This window comes from Siphateles boraxobius, unplaced genomic scaffold (genome assembly GCF_051911475.1).
Source record: "Siphateles boraxobius isolate OS27281-9 unplaced genomic scaffold, OSU_SipBor_1 8, whole genome shotgun sequence".
NCBI classification, from domain to species: Eukaryota; Metazoa; Chordata; class Actinopteri; order Cypriniformes; family Leuciscidae; genus Siphateles; species Siphateles boraxobius.
The window spans coordinates 13,395,932-13,413,253 of record NW_027509208.1 but is presented as its reverse complement, the minus strand read 5'-3'; positions in this window follow the sequence as shown (position 1 = coordinate 13,413,253).

Below are 17,322 nucleotides of genomic sequence, written 5' to 3'. Positions count from 1 at the left end.
GTTCTGTTGTCAGTCCGCGTTCACGAGTACATTTGTTCTCGTCATTAAACTTCTTTTTCGTAAGGGTCACTGCTTCAGTTAGGTTAGATTTACCATTTCTACATTGTAAATTAACAATATTTTGTTCAGCGTTTTTATAAGTCAGTTCCATTCTTGGATCTTTAATGTGTGTCTGACTATATAATGACTGAAATAAGACCTGTTCCTGCATCAGAGGTTGAGCATTGGTGGCCTGATGTTTTGAAGTAACTCAACCAAGAAGAATTCCAACTGTGAAGCTTTAATGGGACACGTGTAAATGTTCATTATATTGATGGTCACACCTATTGCTCTTTTTGCTGTCATTCTGTCTCCACATTGATATAAACGGGTTAAGGAGTCATTTAACTATGCACAGTGCACACACTCTTTCTCATGGTGTTACACAGTAAAAACAATTACATGGATCCTTTATAATTTTATTCATAGAAGTAGTTCTCCAATTTACTAAACTGACAACTGCATTGTGACTTCACAGTGAACACATTCTAAAAAAAACTGTACTGTGTTAATATGAAGGAAAATTCCATATTGATTTTTTCACACCTGTTTTACCCGCAATTTATCTGTAATTTTAATTATACATTGCATTGTGTTAAAGAATTAGGGGACTCAGAGGATGGAAGAAACACATTTTGTTTAAACATCAGTAACTCAGTGTTTGTTTGTGCTAGATCTCTCAGACTTTGATTCACGTTAGCTACATTTGTCCAATACAAATAAAACTCACAGATTAAATGAGTTAATGTCAAATACAAAAAGTTGTTACAACCTACCCCCCTACTGGGGTGAGAGTTGTAACACTAGCTGGGAATTAATGTAACAATGACAGGTAGGCTAATAATTTGCTGAAATAAGATCACATTATCTAATTTATGCAAGAACTTGTACTGAAGGGTTCAGTCATATGTTGCCATCAAGGGGGTAATCCATCAGCCGGAAGTTGAAGTCTCGCGGGAGCCGCCATTGTAGCAGAACTTCAACTGCTGTTAGCATTCCATTGACTCCCATTCATTTTGGCGTCACTTTGACAGCGAATAACTTTACATCTGAGGCGTCCAAAGACTTCATTTGTCCATTATATATTTCTAAATAAACACGACAATGTATAAAAGGCTCCATTACTTTGTATCTTACGTTATGGCCCCGTAGAAGCCGTTTTTGTTAAAAACAGGCTAACGATTACGTCATAACCACGTGACATTTTATCGCACAATAGAGACATTACCGTGTAGACAGGAGGAGAAGCTCGCAGGCAATCGGGGGGACGTCCCGTCAAGGGAGAAGCCTATGAGTCCATAAAAGCAACGGGACAAAATATTTCAACAACGTTTTTGGGGAATTGGAAATAATTCGGTACGTGGCAAGTGAATACATATGAAGTGATTAACGTTGGCAATTTTCACGCACAGCTACTAGAAGATTTACGTCTGTCAGACAGGTTGCTCAGCGTGATTTTTTTCCCCAAACCACTTCAGTGGAAATCCCGCCCTGCAGCCGATTTAAAAGTTTTCATTGGTCATGTCAATCACTGTACTGATTGCCTACACCAAACACTGATCCCTAAACCTACCCGTCACTGTAACCTAAACCAATGAAATCGGCTGCAGGGCGGGATTTCCGCTGAAGTGGTTTGGGAAAAAAAATCACGCGGTTGCTCACGTCATCAAGCTTAGTTTGAGTCGGTTTGAGTATGCGCGTCAGGAACGGAAGTGCTAAAAAATCGCTAAAAATGGGCTTCAACTGTCTCAACTGAGTTCCAATGAGATGGCTCTGTCCTCTTCTTATACTGTCTATGGTTGCCATCCACCTATTTTTGGGAATGAATGGGAGTGAATTTTGGGGATATCACATAAAAAAGCTGTGGTTGGAAAGATCCGCATAAATAAATGTGCACAAAAAACCTGTGCGCTCAGTTGAGGCGGCTAATGTTTTTATACAACAAGAAGTCATCCGCATAAACTACGTTGGAAACACATTACCTTGATGTGCAACAACAAACTCACGTGACTTTGCCTTTACAGAGGAAGTGATTGGATAACTGGATTCATTAGTGGTTGGTTGTTAAATTTTTTATGAACTTACAATTATCCCCAATAATTTGCTCATAAAATCTACAATGTTTCTGACAGTCACATGCCACTTCTCAAAAAGGTGATGGAGCTCTTTTCAGCTCTTTTCTGATCTGTCAAACTGACTGTGTTTCATCTGAGTCTATCCCATTATATACTAATCATTTAAGTATTAATGGTGTGAAAAAATAGATAATAAATATGATAACATTTAAATAAAAACATTATGTAGAACTAAATTATTGCCTAAATGCAAACCGTTTTGGAACTCGATGTATAACAAGATTGGTTGGACAGAGGTTACATTTCCCCAGTAAATACTGTCTAACCAACAAAGCTAAAGAAGTTACATATAAGGTAATTCATTTGATTTACCCAGTGAGACAAGTAGTCTCAATATTTTTTGGAGACATGGAGACTAAATGCATTTTTTGTCATTAAGAAGAAGAATCCACAAAAAACATTAATTCTTTGAATGTGTATTTACCCAATTGTTTTGGATTGATATTGAAAGTCTAATATTAAATTCACAAATGTCAAGATTTGACTATCTGGTAAAGATATAATTTTGTTATATAAATAAGTGTTTGGATAAAAATGTGGTGATTAACTTAATAATTATGTATGGAAATACCATATACACAAACAGAAATGGACTAATAATAAACATGTAATTATTTAAAATTGAACTCAAGCATTATATTGAGGCTTTAAAAGACGCAATAAATAAAAAATCAAAACAGATGTATAGAAATGTTGAATCCTTTTCTTTTTTTTTTTTTTAAGTTATCCCCAGTATAATTTTTTTAAATTTGTTTTAACATTTAATTATTATTGTTTTCTGTTTCCTTTGATGCTACTATGAATGTAATAGATAATAGTTGAATACATTGTGATCCTCTGTATTTTTATTTTTATTTTTAAATTTATATATCGCTTTTCTCAGCACTCAAAGCACTTTTACATAGAAGGGGGGAATCTCCTCAACCACCACAGATGTGCAGCATCCACCTGGATGATGCGACAGCAGCCATATTGTGCCAGAACGCCCACCACCAGCTTATTGGTGGAGAGGAGACAGGGTGATGAAGCCAATTAGTATATATATATGGGGATGATTAGGAGGCCAGGATGGACAGAGGCCACTGGGCAAATTTGGGGGCCACTGGGCAAAGTTACACACCCCAACTCTTTTGAAAGACATCCTGGGATTTTTTGTGACCACAGAGAGTCAGGACCTCAGTTTAACGTCTCATCCGAAGGACGATATTTGTATGTTGTTATTGTTCTGCTATGCAATAAAAAAACTAAAAAAAACTGTCAGTACAACTCTCCCCGGTCTTCCCTTATCCGTAAAATTAATGGATAATGTCCTGGCAGAAAAATACATTATATTATATTATCGATTTTTTAAAGACCAAGCCTGAATTGATTTCACTATAAACTTCTAAATACAGAATTGTATTTTAAAAAATTACTTTTAAATATTGTAAAATCCCACCATTTGTTTTTACAGCTTTTCTAATGTTTCTCATTAGGATCAGGATGATGAATGCACACATGAAAATGCATTACATGTGTAAGTAGTCCATGTTCTGATCCGCAAGCAAACATAGCGAGCTCTTCCTGAACCGGCTCATTTTAATTAGAGTCAGGTATCTCATGTCTACACAGAATCATCCTAAATTGCTCATTGAAACATGTGGGAGGATATCACACCTGTGCCTCATGACACCCCAATTACTGCTTTGTTGCTTTTCAGAGTACAGGCCGGCAATTACTGCTGCTTCCCATTGTACCACTGAGGGCAAATTGGACTGTGCTGGGTCTCCTTTGTCATAATTAAATTAGACTTTATTACAGTGACATCGAGCTTGTGCACAAACACACACGTGTACTTAAATGTCAAGCAATGGATTAATGAGAGCTCAATCACATCTGTCATCTGGGTTGTTGCATATACACCTCTCTAAGGGTGACGATAGTACAAAAAACAAGTACGACAACGATGTACAAAAAACAAAAACGTTGTTCCTCAAAATGGTCCCCATTCACACAGATCTGCAAAAAATTACACCAAATACTGTGTTATGCTGCCAGGCCAGTAGTTGGCGATGTCACTTTGTAAAGAAATGCCACTCGCCTATAGACTGAACACATAATATGAATGTATTGATGTTTTCACGGATTTGCAATTTGTGTAGCTTACTCGGAGATGATGAGGGTGTTGTTTTCAAAAACGTGCACTTTGAAACCCATTTTCAAAAGTTAGGATTTCCAGGCCCCCAAACGCCGTGTAAATACAGCAAGGCCAAAACGCATAAAAAGTCTTCTGTTTTTAGTTGAAAACAGTGACGTGTAAACAGCGGGGGACTGGGGACTTATGATATTTATAATATTATATAATATTGAAATTATTTATTCATTTTAATATGGTCATAATTTATATGCCAAAATAAAATGATTTTTTACTGTTTTGATAAATAAATAATCTATGTGATGTATTGAACCAGACGTCAGGTCTATTTGCTTAGTAAAAACTGAAATGTAAACCATATTTTGACTTTATATGCAATAAATAATTAAATAACCACTTGTGTGCTTTTCAACAAATTAAACTAAAATTATTCTTGCATTTTATATATTAATAATCATATATTAAAGTGACAGTGAGAGTAAAGACATTTATTATATTTCAAAATATTTTCTTTGTTTGTTTTTCAACTTTTTATTCATCAAAGAATCCTGAATAATGTATCACATGAGCAGCATGACTTTTTTCAACATTGATAATAATAATAAATGTTTCTTGAGCAGCAAATCAGCAAATTACAATGATTTCTGAAGGATCATGAGGCACTAAGACTGGAGTAATGATGCTGGAAATTCATCACAGGAATAAATTACATTTTAAAATAAATTCAAATAGAAAAATATTTCACAATATTACTATTTTTTACTGTATTTTTTGCTGAGCATAAGAGACATCTTTCCAAAAACAGTTCTGGGTTTCTGTTTAAACCTAAATTGTTGCTGTACCTCATTAATTTGCCACAAATTCCAGCACATGGTCATTAAACCTCACACAAACAAAATGGAAACCCCAACTTGAAAGTTTCTGCAATTTGCCAGAAGTGTAGGGGGCAAACCCTGCCATGGTAAAAAGAGGTGTTGACATGTCCCTGTCATTACAGATGCCTATGGATAGACAGTTCACACTGAAAAAGCACAGTTGATTTAGCACATCAGGCCACATTAATGTTAGCAGAATTGAGACACAAGCTGAAATCCCTTTTCCCTTTTGTTCATGGCTGATTATGTGTGTTGCTGTTCTGCATATTTAAACCATGTAGACACAACTACACGGCGCAACAGTGGGATATCGGAAAAGACAGAAAAATACAGAGAGAGATTGATAAACAGAGGTCGAGGGTAAAAACTTTTGTTGAAAGTATTTTATATGCAGAAAGTATACAAAGCAGACATATGTGAAAGAAAGAGACATGCCCTTACTTGAAAATGGAGCAAGGCATGCAAGTATTAGCCCTAAGTCATTTTCATAAAGACAAAGACTAAACAAACATTTGGCAAACCTCTAACCTTACCGAACCAATATAAAACAGTTTTATTTCTCAATGTCCTGGTGGCTTTCTGGACGGATTAGACAGTAGTGGGACTTCTGGGACAGGAGACTGTAGAGGGAATATGGCTGAGAGACTCAGTGACTCCCGTCACAGTCATGCCTTGAGACACGCACACACGCACAGGGGACCCGAAACGCACTGATGTGTATCAGATTTGAATTCCCCTCCCTCCAATTCACAAGGGCCCAAGTGTGTGTGTGTCTGTAGGCGTACTTCTCACAAAAGTGTACTTCTATTAATTTCTCTCCTAAGGCTGTATAGCTGTGAGAGCATGTGACTTTTTTCACAGAGAATTCTTGTCTAACACAAGCTAAACAAACAATGTTTCTTTTTTGTTGTTTTATCATAATTCTTGACAGATTTGTTCATTTAATTGAGATTATTCACCCAGGATGTTATAAAAATGGTCTACATAATAATGGTATACTGCACCTGATCATTAGCACAGTTCTTTAACGACTTCACAAAGCAATAAGTTCACTGTTTAAACTATAAGTATATATTGTGCATAGTTTGGTCTTTAAGTACACTGTAATTTAAATCAATACACAGGGCTGCTTTTTATTTAAACTGCTGTTCAACCAGCTTCACACCTTCAAATCACACTAGCATTTTTCAGAAATAAGGTTTTCACTTTTGTTATTGAAACAAGGTGCCATTTTGCATAATAAGATACTACATCCCAATTGTATTATCACAGATTCACAAGAAACTGTTGCCCGGTTAAAGACACCATGTAATTATCACCGTTTTTGTGTCTGCATCAAATTAAATTATTGTTTTTATTGTATACATTTATAACAAAGTAAAGTGTCTACTTTCATCTTTCAAATAACTTCTGTGAAAATAAAATATGAGTGAAATAATGTCCCATATTCAATTGGTAGTCTGTGACATCAAAAGGCACCCTGGAAAATGTCCTTCAGTGAAATGCCAAAAAAACACTTTTATGCCCACTTTTATGCCCACTTTTATTTTATGGGTACAATGACTTTGTGGCCCGCGTTTGCGCAGGAATACGCCTCACAAAACTGATTTTGGACAGACTTCTGAGGCAGTGTAACGGTTTAATGATATACAGCAAAACAGAGAGAGCTTTGGTAAAAACTAGCGAATATTTAATTACTACAATTGTACTAATTTGATCACCAACTGATCAAATCTGATTGAGATTTGTGGTCAGTGCTTGATCACCACTGATCACCAACCTCAACTTCCAGACACCATCTTCATTTTTTAGTTCAACTGTCACAGAATGGAAAGCACAGGTTTGTGGGATATCAAAGGCAGTGAAGGATGCATCTATGCTGCCTTTAAAGATCAATCTGATGAAGGTGTCTCAGGAGACAAGAAGTGAAGCTAACTTTAGATTCATACGTGCCTTGATGCATTTTTTTAGATTTCTGACGCAGTCATTGTCTTTGCCTCTAGTTTGTGTCAATGGTTTTTGATTAGTCCTCACCTGTTCCCAATCAGTAAATCTTCTTCCTCTGTGTATTTATACCCTCAGTTCTGTTTAATCGTTTTCCGTGTCAGCTTTGTATGGTTGTGTATAGCCTACCCGTGATTTCCGGTGATTTTCTGTGTTGGATTATTATTTTAAAGACCGTTTTCTATGAGTTCCTCATTTTCGTGCACTTACTACTGCAACCAACAGTGACAGTTTTAAATATGCCTTAGTTTTATTCGTTATACTGTAAACTCTTTTTGTCTTTGGCCCTGCCTCAGGTTTGTTCACTAGCCTAATTGTTTTGTGCCACTATTGCACATTTTTGTGTATCATTTGTGTATGTCTAAGGATGTCAAACCTCTGAAACGGCAGCTTTATTTGTTTCTAAAGATGATAATAAATGACGAATTGGAATCGCTTGATAATGATGACAACATGTCTGTTCATATTCATCTCTTTCATATTTTGTTACCTTGACGTTCAATAACAACACCATGGCAATTACGCAAGGTAATTACATCAAGCTTGGACAAGTTTCACACTTTTTATCTACCTCTTTTGTGCCATTTTCTTTCTTTTCTGTATTATTAAATCAAAGGTGTTTTTAATTAAAGCCTGAACCCCCTCAAAGGAAATCAAAACCAAAAGTTTGAGTAGGCTTTATTTATAAATACTTTAATTTATGTTAAAAACAGTTTTACCCACTCCACTACACGAAACATCGATAGTCTAACGTTATAATTTATTTGCTTTTGGTGTACTGTGGAGTGGGTAAAACTGTTTTTAATGGCATGCTAGCAGATACCGTTGACTCGCGCTAGCCTAGCACCGGCGAACTATGCAACTGGAAGGACTGGATGAAAACTGAAACGGAACGGATCTCTACGGAACCATAGACAAATTGTGGTAGAAAAAGAATCAAATGCAGAGTGTTCTTTAAAACTGGATTGAAAACTGTCTCCACTGAAAAATAACAACCAGGCTAACTTGGAAATGAGGTCCAATGTCCAGAATCCTGAACCACCCCTTTAAGCGTTCAGAAAATTGACGGAACAAACACTTACATTTAATCAAAAATATTTTATAAGAAATATTTCACAATTGTTAGGGTGCGGTCGCATTTTTCCTTGAATTTTCCTTGATGAAACCCAGTCATGTCAATAGGAATCCACGCAAGTATTTCCCCACACGGGTGAAATAAAAAGAAGAAAGTTGCTCAGTTTGAAAGTGACTTTTGTGTGAGCTGTGTTTTATACGTTGACAATGGGCCTTTCTTTTTTACCTACAAATTTTTACCTACAAATATAAACTTTGTTAATGTGACCGCAAAGTCTTTATGGTAGTTGACATTTTACTTACAAAAAGGCAAGACTGTCAGCTGGCCTGATTAAAATGACAGAAACTGTTCTACCTTTAATGTTAAAACAGAGTCAGACAAAGATGGAGAGACTCAAGAAGAAGTGACAACATGTAGAATGCAACAGGACGTCTCTGAATGGTTAGTTGATGAATTTATTTTGCTGATGTGGAGTTAACTATCTTCAATTAGGATATTCTGTCGTGATAATCTATAAATCGCTCGTATAGGAACTGTTGTGAGATGCACACAGAGTGACTTTTTATTGCATGTGAAAAGAAGGATGCTAAAGTTTGAGGTGACTTTATACAACAACTTTTCCTCTTCTCAACATGCGTGTCTCGGGGGCGGGGTTTATGTAAATTTTAGGGTTGCTGATGTCACTAACCTGGGAGGAATGTCGTCTAGTCCCAACCAGCCGTTTGTTGTAGTCCTTTTCTTTAAAAGCAAATATCTCCCTTTGCATTGAACTTTGAGCATTGTAACTTTGCAGATTGTTTATGCTCAAACAGCAACATTTCACACTAGCTAAAGTTAGTAAAGTGAAATCGTGTTTTACAAACCCCTTTAAAATGTTAACCCCCTTGATTTCAAAGTTATTATATGCTGAGAACCCAAAGCTGATTGGTCTTTTTTTGTCTATTATTTCTATCTGTAGTCTCTCTTAATGTCGCCATCCTCATTTTTCTCTTCTTCAGCTCTTCTTTCACTGCAGAGCCCAAAGTCAGCGGGGAAGTATTTGGAGCAAACCCAAAAGCTTAGCCAAACTGAGTCCTCCTGATTCTCTCTATTCACTAAAACTTACAGTACTTTCTCTTATTCTGCTCTCTCTCCACTGTTCCATTCATTCAAAACACAGTTGGGGTCTCCAATAGATCTCAGCAATGGTCCCTGACCTTCCCAGCCTTCTGTTTGCGCACTCAGGGGTAAATGAATGGGCAGCACTCAAAACTGAATGATTACTTTCACAGACTACCGCTTACCGACTCCCCCATTGCAATTAAATAACATTAAAGTTTAAGGTGAATTGACATCTTTAAAAATTAAGGAGGCAACAATATTGACCCCATTGTCCAGTATGGGGGGCTGGGCGGGGGGATGCTTTATCTGTGTGGACGTTTCAAATGTGGCTGGTGGGTAATAAGCAAATTATCACTGTGACTGTTCATTACTAATATTTAGACTTCAAAAAATTACCACAATGTAGCAACAAAAAAGGCATTTCAAGCTTTGCTGACAAATTAAGCTAATTTTATTTATTTATTGCAAATAGTAAGAATAGTGTACAGCATTATTACTCACTGAAACAATGTGCATGGCTGAAAAAACAACCTCTGCAGTTTATGCTGAGAACAAAAACAATGTCCGTTTCTACTGGTTAGGTTGTTTGTTAAAACTGGAGACTTTGTTTTTCTTTATAGGGAAGAATTTTGCAGAAAGTAATTGCATGTTGTCTTGGCAGAACTGGGCAATTAGTTCGTTTATATGACAGATAAGACACTGGGAATATTTTTTTCTAATCTGCCACTGAATATTGCTTATTTGCAGCACCTCAGATTCTTCCCCAGCATACATTTGCAAATGTGCACATACATTTTACTCGGGCCTCACGCTTTTCATTGAAAGGTTTGCGAGTTTTTGCAAGTTGTCATGTAAATCAACTTTATTACCACACAAACATTTCCCCCCGCTCAAACACTGACAAAGGCCATTCAATATTTCATTCTCAATGTACTTTCCTCAGCACTTACTCATGCAATAATGTCAACCTGTGTGTTAATGCGAATTTGCCCACTTTTTCATGCTGTCCTTGCATGTTTGCTATGAAGTCTTGACATCTAAGGAAATTAAAACGTGCTTACGGATGCATTTTCTTGATTTAAAAGTGATAAAAGTCACAAATGAGACGACTACTGCTTTCTTTTCTTTTCACAAAACTCTTCCCCACCAAGAATCCCAAAAAATAGCTGCAACAAATGTTCTGAGCTCGAGGTCCCTCTGATTCTTTTGGGAAACTGAGGCTATATAGAGGTTAGTTATAGAAATGGAGCACTATTGGTTGGCATCAGGTATTGGTTGGCACCTGATGTGTGATTTCATAAAGTGAGAAATAATAAAGTTACTGAAAGATTGAGCCCTTTTGATATTGTATGGCAATATGTTTGAAGTAACAACCTTTCACCAGTAAATCGACTCCAATACACTCTTTTCTATCATTCACATGTACACAACCCAATTTGTATATTTACCTTGGTTAGTCTGCAGATACAGTAATATACACAAAGTCCGTAAAATAGGCTCCAATGTACTACTGTGTTAATATGAAGGAACTTTCCGTAAGCCTGTTGATTTTTCACAAGTGTTTTTCCTGTATTTTGAATTACGCATTGCATCGGGTTTTGTTTTGGGGTGAAAGGAAATGGCTGTAAACTTAATGGATAATGTTCTGTCAGAATAACCACTACCTTTTCGTCTTTCAACAGATTTTTGTCTTATTATTATCTTATATTATTATATTCTTATTAGTATAGTGATGTGGCATATAGGAAAGGTATCCTTTAATTTATCTGAGAGAAAAATATGATAAAAATCAATACATTTACAGACAGTTTGATTTAAAAACATATTTAATTGTGGATACTTCAGATCTTGTGAAGTGTTGAATCATTGCATCTCTACGGAACCATAGACAAATTGTGGCAGAAAAAGAATCAAATGCAGAGTGTTCTTTAATTTGAGAAGATGAATTGAGTGGAATATTTGCATTGTAAAAATGGAACAAATAGTTGCCAACTCAACTCAACTTAGCAACTTAGTAAGCAACTTCAAACAAAATAATGTCTTGAGATGAATGAAAATCTGAAGATCAGCATATAATGAGACATCCATCTTCATTCTGTTTACCTTCAGGATGTCACCATTGTTTCCAGAGGATTCATCATGCTATTCAGCACTCTCCCAGAAACACATTGTGCCTGATGTTCATAATTCATCAACTGCCTCTAAGTGACTTGCACAGTGTCATCAGAAAATGAGCTCAGTGTAAATCTGTTGATCTTTAAAATGCGGTACAGTGGATTGGAGTTCCTCATTAATGCTAGTTGGGTATATCAAACTTTCATCAGGATTGGAGGAGATAACTTAATTGTTCATTGTATTACAGCTGCATTACACAACAAAAATGAAACCTGAGCTTAAAGCCAGAGCTCCCTCATAGCTGTATTCTCCCATAGTTTGGACGATTTAAAAACACTCTTCTCACAAAACACCTGAAACAGGAAAAAATGGCCACGTTTGACAGGTGATATCATCAGATTAACACATTTAACCTTCATTCTGCCTTACTTCAAGGAGCTTGAATTCGATGCTGACCTCATGGGCTAAATGCAAAATAAACACATGCATAAGACATGCGTCTTAAGAGGCGGTATGTTTTACTGATTCAAACACATACGGTACGTTCAACCAGGGTAGTCTGATTCCTTAGACAAATGACTCTTATCATCTGTTTTTAATGAATATTTAAAAGACGAGATACTGGATTAAATCATTCTGAAACACTAAGCTGTATATCTTGCCTCCTTTAAGTAAGCAAATGGACTTAATGACTGAATATACCCAAATCAAAACCAATCCGAATGGAATCAAATCTTGTAATTGGAGTAATATAACATTTGCTGATTTATCCAAAGGGTGTATATGTAACTCACGCACATTAATTCTACCTGAGGTTTTCTCATGTGTGCCTCCTGTTCTGGGCCAGATAAACCTGACTCAAGGGATGAGTCCATTTAATGGAGCTGAACACGCAAGCCCTTTCTGTATATCAGGGTGAGTGGCTCCATAAAGATGGAACTCTGTTTACTGAAGCTGGTAAATAGAGAGGAACCACAAAGTCATGCCTCATCAATCAGACTACACATAGAGATATTAGTGCCAGGATGCACATAGTACAGTCTGACAGTACTTTCTCTAAATGATCCATTCTTTCAGAACCATGTAATTGCAGAACATAATATTATTTGAACACACACAATGAATAATATATTTATTTTATTTTATTTATTTTATAAAGTTATTTGACCATCAGTTATCCTTTGGGTATAGTAGAAATTCATTTTTCTATATATTAAAACAGAAGTACTGATCAATGCTGGGGCCATCACTGAAATCCTTTAGACACTTAAACACTTAGAAACCCTTGCACAACAAAGCAGCCCTCTTCCCATACTGCAGGCCAACCCTACACACACTTATTTCATGCATCCATGCACACACACACACACACACACACACACACACACACACACACACACACACACACACACACACACACACACACACACACACACACACACACACACACACACACACACACACACACACATACATGCACACACAGAGTTTTATAAAGTGATTACTCCTGACAGCTCCACTTTCTGTGATGGGAAATCTGGGGTATTCACATCTGAACCAAGCACATCTCTTTTTCTAATCCTTTCCACCAACAGACCATTTCAGCTGAAACAAAAAGTGCCACATCCCAATAAAAATGCCATGAAATGTTAAAGATTTAGCTAAATTCCTAGAGCCTAGAGCCCCAGGCATTTTTAGAGCTGACAGTCAACTGAACATAGGTATAACAGCACTCAATAGCTAAAATATTAAAAGGGGCTATATTTAGATTTCAGAAACCCTTGTTATTAGTTACTTGTTATTGGCTATTAAATTAACTGCAGCCAGCAACGTATTGCTCATGCTCACACATACGTAACATACAAGAGACTGAACTTGATGTAATTCCCTGATATACTCATGGCGCAGTTCTTTTTTATTCTTAGCTTAGAAGTGAAAAGAAGTTGGAAATACCTTTGCAGCGATATACTGTTAATTAAGATCTTGAATTAATCCTTTTCCTTTGCATGACATATTGACATTACAGTACAGAATGGCTCTTTCAGCATTATCCTGGCTAATTTATAAGCATTTTTTTCATGTGTCATAGAATAGAAGAGAAATCCTTCATATAAAAATCAGTCTTTCATAAACAACCTAGGAAGTCGGGGAAGGTCTTGTTTTTTAAGTTTCGTTGCAAGCTTTTCATACATTGGCAATAAGAAAGTGAATAATAAAAAAAATCCTACATATAGCTATTTCTACCTTTAAATATGGATTTTTTTTAAGTTCCACATTTTGATCAATTACACAATACAGTACATTAAAAGCCATTAATGGCTCAGATATACAGGGACGGTTATTTTGATTAACATAAGCAGATGGTATATCCTCAAAGAGTAGGCTTCTCAGTTGAGCAATGTAATGGCTTTTAAAGGCAACCAAGCATTTCCTGTTCAAGGTCCAAAGGCATCTAATTACTAAAGAGTTTTTAAATTTGTTTAATTTGAACAAGAGCTCATGAGATTATATGTATTAAAATGTTTTGGGGGAAAATGAATACAGAACAATTGGTGTGCTTTTACGGTGAGTAGTCCTAAACGACTGCATAATGCAGTGGATCTCAATAAGGGGGCCCACTAGGGGCATCAGCAAACTTCCCAAGGGACTCGATATAACTTAAAATAAGACCCCACATGGACTGTTTTATTGTTCATCAATGAACCAGGATAATCACTGTACGAACGACAGCTGAACGTAATCAGTAACAAAGGAGACAAACTATGATACAATCAAAGCTAAACTGAACTGAAGCACAGAAACAAACACATAGGAATGAAAAGACAACTAAACAAAACAATCCTGACAATATGAGGTAGCTAAAAATTAAATGTGTGATTTATAGGCCTGCATGTAAAAGTCAAGTATAATAAAATCATATAACTCAGTAGGCATTCTTCTATTTATTCCAATCTCTAAAATATTATTGGGTCCGTTATACAAATATATATATAAAAAAAAAACCCCTCAAAACCTGGACAAGTCATGGGGCTTTCATTTATAGTTATGGACAATGGGGGGCTTGCAGTCAAAAAAGGTTGAGAACCACGGTCAACTTTTGTAAGTAATTAATATATTTTTACATTTAAATTGTACTGGTGTAGCCTATAAATCACACTCACAACCATTTTTTTTTTTAACAGCAGTATGCTCATTTCTTAAATATTTTTTAAAGCCATTGCTTTCCTTTTTTTAACCTTATGCCACCCAGATGCCCACTTTCCCAGTGACCGTCTCGGTTACGTATGTAACGTCCTGGTTGCGTATGCAACCCACCGTTCCCTGAAGGAGGGAATGAAGGACATAGTCGACGTCGACTTAATGGGGATCGCATCAGAAAGCCAATGTTCTTCGAGTACTATTGAATGAGCCAATGGAATTGGCGTGCGTGATTCACATCACACACTCCGCCCCCGCGGCGCGGGTATAAATACGGAAGTGGATGTACGCACTAGTTGCTTTTCGCTGAGGAGCCGAGCGTAACCCGGAGTCAGAGGTGGTCCAGCGGTAGTGGCAAGGGGACTACGTCCTCCGTTCTCTCCTTTAGGGAACGGTGGGTTTCTGTAACGTAATTACTACGGAAGCAATTGCAAGTAACAATATTTATTGGAAGCTCAGAACACAGTCCACAGACAGGCAAGGTTGAAAACTCAGTACGTGGTTCACAGACAGGCAAGGTAGAAAACTCAGTACGTGGTTCACAGACAGGCAGGTAAGTGGCGCAGGGACTCGATGGTCAGATGAATACAGTGCAGGTGAAGTGAGGTGACGATCAACAAGACGAATCCAGAACATCCACAGGGAACAGACAGGAACAACGAAGGATACTGGAACGAAGAGGGATCAAACACCGGACATCACAAACAACGATCTGACAATGGAGATGAGAAATGGGTGAGATTAAATAGACCGGGATGATAGACTGCAGCTGGTGATGAGTGATTACTGAATGAGCTCTGATGAGCAGCCACGCCCCTCTAATCAACACACACACATATGTAACAACAGAAACACGAGACATGAATGAGACATAGGATTTACCCACCGTGACAGTACCCCCTTCCCTAGGAACGCCTCCTGGCGTTCCCAGACTCCCTTACCTGTCGATTGTAATCATCGATAAGGGAGTGATCCAGAATGTCTCTAGCTGGCACCCAACTTCTCTCCTCCGGACCGTAACCTTCCCAGTCCACCAAGTACTGTAATCCGCGTCCCCTCCGTCTCGAGTCCAGAATACGATTAACCGAATATGTGGATTCCCCATCTACGAGGCGCGGCGGGGGGGGAACCCGGACTGGCGGATTAATGCGAGCATAAAAGACGGGTTTAATTTTGGAAACATGAAAGACGGGATGGATTCTCCTGTACACTGGAGAAAGATTCAGGCGGACTGTCACCGGACTAATGATTTTGGTGACAGCAAACGGGCCAATGAATTTAGGTGCAAGTTTATTCGAAACGGAACGGAGAGGAATATCCTTGGTAGAAAGCCACACTTTAGAACCGACGACGTATACGGGAGGCTTCCGCCGGTGGCGATCGGCTTTGGCCTTGGTGCGCGCCCCCACTTGGAGTAGAGTCTCACGGGCTCTCGTCCAAGTGCGATGACACCTCTGGACGAAGGCGTGGGCGGAGGGGACCGCGACTTCGGATTCCAGACTAGGAAAAATTGGTGGCTGGTAACCTACGCTACACTCAAATGGTGATAGGCCCGTGGATGACACTGGCAACGTATTGTGGGCGTACTCCACCATAGAAAGTTGCTGACTCCACAAGGAAGGATTCTTGGACACTAAACATCGCAACATTCGTTCCAAATCCTGGTTGGCGCGCTCAGTTTGACCATTGCTCTGGGGGTGGAACCCAGAGGACAGACTCACAGTCGCCCCCAGAAGTTTACAAAACTCTCTCCAAAATTTGGATACAAATTGGGGTCCTCTGTCAGAAACCACGTCTGTCGGGAGGCCATGAATCCGAAAGACGTGGTCAACGACAGTGACCGCTGTCTCCTTGGCTGAGGGTAATTTGGGCAAGGGAATGAAATGGGCCGCCTTCGAGAACCGGTCCACCACGGTCAAAACTACCGTGTGACCCTGGGAGGGTGGGAGGGCGGTAATAAAATCTAGTGCGATATGGGACCAGGGTCTCGAAGGCACCGGCAGCGGTTGGAGTAACCCGTCCGGAGGTCGATTGGAAGTCTTACCTGTGGCACAAACTGAGCAAGCCAATACAAAACTGCGAACATCACAAGCCATGAGAGGCCACCAGAATCGTTGCTTGACTAAAAACATAGTACGATTGACTCCTGGGTGACAAGCCACATTGGAACAGTGACCCCACTGAATAACGCTGGACCGTAAACTCTCCGGCACAAACAACCGGTTCGGTGGGCAACGAGTCGGAGGCGTTACCCCTTCTAAGGCCTTCTTGACCTTCGATTCGACCTCCCATGTGAGTGTAGAGATGAATAGATTCTCAGGTAAAATGCACTCGGGAGTAGACGGGCGATCGGAACGGTCAAAAATGCGCGATAAAGAATCGGGTTTGATGTTTTTAGAACCCGGGCGGTACGAGAGAGTAAAGTCAAAACGTCCGAAAAAAAGAGCCCACCGAGCCTGCCTGGAATTGAGTCTTTTAGCCGTACGAATGTATTCCAAATTCTTGTGATCGGTCCAGACGATAAAAGGTACCCCCGACCCTTCTAACCAGTGGCGCCACTCTTCCAATGCTAACTTGACTGCCAACAACTCTCTGTTGCCAATGTCATAATTGCTTTCGGCAGGTGACAAACGATGGGAAAAAAAC